Below are 5133 nucleotides of genomic sequence, written 5' to 3' on the forward strand. Positions count from 1 at the left end.
GTTCTAACGAATAATGCTTTTTTTTTTGTTTGATGGATGGGTGATTTGATTTGATAGATTTATGCAAAATTTGAAAAATATTGAGAAAATTATTATTATTTGATACTTGTACATACATACTCGTGAGTGATTGTAGTGAACTCAGGGTGTGTTTGATTGCATTACCTATAATTTAATTCTAGATAATATTTGTCTAAAAAACAAAAGTCACCCCACCCCCTTGGAAAATGAATTTCATGGAAAAAACATTTAAATGCTTGTACCACACAAATATTTTACATAGAAAAGTTAAGAGTGTTTGATTACTTCCATAAAAAATATGTGTAATAATTACACATTTTCTATGGTAAATGTGTGCAATCAAATTATAGCATTCGAATGGGCATATATATATATATATAAGTGGTTCAAAGTAGTAAGTTCTAGGTTTTTTCCCAAGGTTGACAGGGACATTGTGGACTCAACATAAGGACAAATAATGTGGGTAATAAAACGAAACCTAGGATTTCTAGTTTACATCCCAACAAACGGATCTCAATTCGGAGAAGGGAACAAAAAGTTATAGGCCAAAGAACACCAGGTGGTCAGACTGCATGAAATAGTAAGCTATGAATTTCTTGATAGAAATTAATCGGGTTGTTACGAGCTCAAAACATAACCAAATTATTCGAATAATATATCGAATCGAAGCCTATGAAGTCTAGTTTCTAACGCATCAAACAGATCTTAAATAGGATATTATCACAAGGAGATATACCTAAAAGAATGAAGTATGGCAGGTCTGCTACAATAAATCACGAATTGAATGACACACTCGGATGATTTCTAGCACATTCGGATGATAGGGAAATTCATTTGGATGAGGGAATTGTAGCATTCAAATGTTAGGAAAAAATCAGTGTAATTTTATCAATTTACATGCAATTCATTCGGATGTGGGAGGAACTGTAACAACTTGCTCCCACTATCGGGCGCCACCGGTGAATAATCACCCTGATTATTCACTCGACAAATCACAATAGAATGGTTGGACTATGTTTCAACAAGAAACGCCCTGAGCGAGGAATAGGTTTCGTCCTTCCCTTCACTCCACTCAAGGAATCGGTCCCAAACACAGACAAGAAAACACAGCGGACTGGAACCCGAAACCCAAAGGTGAACCAGGCACAAAGCTAGCATAACACACACTTCGCTGAGTATTGGGAATTTATGGGAACATACCTTGCAGATCTTTACCCGATCTGAACTTGGCTCCACCAACTAGGGCTATATTCATCCAGCCTTCTCACACTTATCTATCACACTATGATGATTACAACAACTAGATACATCTAACGCTCAACAACACATGCATTCACACACAAGAATATATATACATCATAATGGAATAACATCCAACTCGAGCAACACCTTTAGTCACCATATCAGCCTCCTGACACCATCCCTGCTTGCATCTGGATTTTCATCATCTACAACATGAGGTAAAACCTCATGAGTCATAAAGACTCAGTAAGGGTGCAATGCATAAGTAAATGATGCATAAGTAAATGAAGCATAAGAGAGCATGTAATACAAAATGCAATGCAAATGGGTAGTCTTCCACGCCCTAATAACCTCTATGGGTTAAGGTATCGACCAACCCTTCCCACCACCAGACCTCCATATGGCCATAGGTACACTAAAACACATATCATGCAAATGTTGACCACTACATGCAACTCATAAAGAAATACTTACAAATGCAAACAAGACCACCATATTGGGGTTATTCCTTACCTGGCTCGAAGCCTCTCTTGCCTCAGCACGAACTCTAAGCTCTTTAAGGATCATTGCCTCCCTGGTCGAATCTAAATGCAACCACACACAAAAACCCAACCATACATCAGACATTAAACCAGGGCCTATATTTTTGCCGTACACTACATAATACTTGACCTCAACTTCCAATCAACCTCAACCAATGGTATAAACCAACCATCTATTCACATTGCATCATCTCCACAACATCCCATCAATATGCAAATACTTGAAAAGAAATTATTAATTTACCTGTACTCATTTTGGAGGAGAAATTCTAAAAAATGCCAATACTGGCGCTACCTCCTTGGCCGCAAATCTTATGCCCAAATCTTATTTTCGAGCCTCCAACACACTCCTAAAGCCCCAAAATAATTTTCACAATTATTCCAGAATTTTCTGGAATTTTTGACTATTTTTCTCATATTTTCTCCATTTTTTCAGATTTCTTTATATTTTATTTTATTTTTTTCTATTTTTTTTCTCTTCTTCCTCACCTACTTCTCCCTTCTCCCGCGCGCGTTTTCTTCTTCCACCTTTGCATACGCCTGCGCACCAGCAGCTGCCCTATGACGCTCAGCTTTAGCCGCCGCCACCTGCCTTCGGCCACCTCCGCTGCTGCGCGACCGCCATTGCCGGTCGCCTTCCTCGCAGCCAGCTGGTCCCTTGCTCACAGCCTCTCCGCCGCTGCCACTGCTGCCATGGCCGACCTTCATTGAAGCCTCCGCCATTGCCAGCAACGCTCGTCACTGTTTGCCACTGCGGCCACCACAGGCCGCTTCTGCTCCCGTGGCTACTCCACCAGCCATCATCGCTTGCCCAGTTTCCATCGCGGCCAGCCATGGCTGCTGGCTACCACTCGCTGGTTGGCCATCGGCCGGCCACTACCGGCCACCCAACTCTATCACTCTATCCCTCTTCTCTCTTCTCCGATCTCGCATGCCTCGGCCAAGCTCTCACAAGCTTTCTCTCCCGCTTTGCTCCTCTCGGCCATTTCACATTTCAGAGACACACGAAGCTTCCTGGAAGCTCACCTCACCCTCACAAATATATATATATATATATATAAATATACATATTACACATTAACCCCCATTAATCACATTAATTCCACTTAGAAATTTTAATTACACTTGGGATTTTATATTTGCTCTTGGACCCTCCAAACTCTAATTTAAATACCATCAAGCCACATAAATTCTTGATTTTTTAAAAATTAATAACTGACATCTACTCAAAAATGTTGCCTTTATTTCACTCGAAAATACCTCATGGTTACCTCACTCGCAAAATTGGACCACCCTTAAGGTCCCATCAGCTTCCCGAAAGTTCCCTACAACCATTTGGTATTGGCATCCATTTAGGTTTAACAGCATTTATTTCAAAAATTATTCCCGATCGGACTATTTCTAGCGTCATTAATCTTACCTCGAGACGTTCACTAATCTCATGCCCTCTTCCCTAGACATCCAAGTCTGCATTCTCTGCCATCGATTCGGCAACTTTTATTAATTAATTACTCGAAATCAACTTTTGACCTTCCCGGACCACCCGAGGTCCTTTCCAAGTGTAACACCCCGACTCGCCAGGCGTGTCACTATAAGGGTATTTTCGAGAATTCTTTTTTTTTTCCAAGTTCATCACGAGAGGTGATTTCAAGAACAATCTTCACATGCAGACAACGAATCTTGAAAACCCCAATCTTGCCCGTTTAACTAACAAGATCAATAATCTTAACAACTAAACGAGACATATTATAACACAACGGAATAATTAACATTAAAATATCGTGGCCTACCACGAGTCTCATACGAGATGTTCCCACATCGAAATGCATATTACAAAACCACCAAATGATACAACATTGTCATACAACCGTTCGTACAATTATTGATATAAATACTAATGCCTCCAAAATACACAACGGCTATCAAACTAAGCATCATTGGCCCTCAACTGGCCATATCCTCGTTCTCGCAGCAGTCCCTAGCTGGAACGTTAAATGTTCCAGGGGCATAACCCAGGTTAGATGATAAAACATCTAAGTGATGGCATAAAACAGTATACTGAATGCATGAAAGACACACGAGCATGGCATATACAGACACAACAACATGCAACACGTCTAACTTGAGAAATCTCCCTGACATACTCAACTGGTCGTGGAAAATCCATTCCACACACGGTTGGGGTTGACCTTGCCGCGACATACTTAATTCTCGAGTGCCCTACCGTGTCACTCGTTCACCTGGATTAACCTTGTCCCATTCTCAAGAAGACCCAATCCCGTCCCCGAAGGACATAACATCTACACAAAAATCAATGCCTCGATGATATGAAAATCACACGTCATGCATTGACTCATTTATAAGTAAAAGCAGTTGATGCAATATACCACATGTTCAATATGCAAATGATGCCACAAATACATAAGAGAAACGTCTTTGCAAAACAACCCAAGTTTCGAAGGGTATAACCGCTCACTAGAATCAAAACCCCACCTCACTGCAACACATTTTCAAAACAACGTAAGATTAGAATCAAACCACTCACCTTAATTCGAAAAAGACTGGTTTTTGCCTAAAAAAATGTGTCATGTTTTGAAAAACGTGCAATCCTTCCTTCCAACAATCCAGTCATTTCCTATTTACCATTAAGACAATAGAAATCAATATTTCTATTTTTTCCATAATTTCCTCAATTTTCCCTATTTTTTCCGTTTTTTCAAATATTTATTCTTCTCAAAAAATCATAATAAATACCAAATACCCATTTTTTCCAAATATTTTTGCATAAACCATCCTACAATAATTTTACAAAAATTATAAAACCAATTTCAAAACTTGGATGTGCCTCACGCGCTGGCGCGTGGGTGAGGCTGAGGTCCGTGCGTGCAACCATGCACCTCGTCTTCTCCGGCCTTCTTTTCCGGCCACGTCCTCCGAAGTAGTCGCCAGAAAAGGTTTTAAAAGCCGATTGTAGGTCGCAGTCCAGCGAGGCTCGATTTTCCAACCACTTCGCTAAAACCCCACTATCTCTACACCAATCGACTCTAAACTCTCCAGAAAATATCCTCACAACCCAAGGAATAAAAGCCCCTTATCCCCAAAGCTCGTTTCAAGCAAAAACACGGCCAATTTCTTCGACTTGCCCTTCGAAACCCTCGACCCTCTTCTACTGTTTATACCCGTTTTCGACCCGAATTTCCATAAAATCCCACTTGTTCTTATCCCTTAAGCTCAAGATCTAGCCTCTAGACCAATCGGGAAGCCCTAAATCACGTGATATAGCGTTCGAAAATCTCGGCCAAATCAAAAATCCCATCAGCCATAAATT

At 40.5% G+C, this 5133-nt stretch overlaps 1 long non-coding RNA gene across 1 annotated transcript; it reads right to left on the reverse strand.

Annotated features, from left to right (window-relative positions):
* Positions 1 to 366: 366 nt before the first annotated feature.
* LOC127801903 (uncharacterized) lies at positions 367 to 2806 on the reverse strand. Its single transcript, XR_008023224.1, has 3 exons — positions 2050 to 2806; positions 1777 to 1847; positions 367 to 1469 (listed from the first exon to the last, which is right to left on the reverse strand). It is a non-coding gene; the product is annotated as an uncharacterized LOC127801903 (long non-coding RNA).
* Positions 2807 to 5133: the final 2327 nt, after the last annotated feature.

This window comes from Diospyros lotus, chromosome 5 (genome assembly GCF_014633365.1).
Source record: "Diospyros lotus cultivar Yz01 chromosome 5, ASM1463336v1, whole genome shotgun sequence".
In the NCBI taxonomy this organism is placed as follows: Eukaryota; Viridiplantae; Streptophyta; class Magnoliopsida; order Ericales; family Ebenaceae; genus Diospyros; species Diospyros lotus.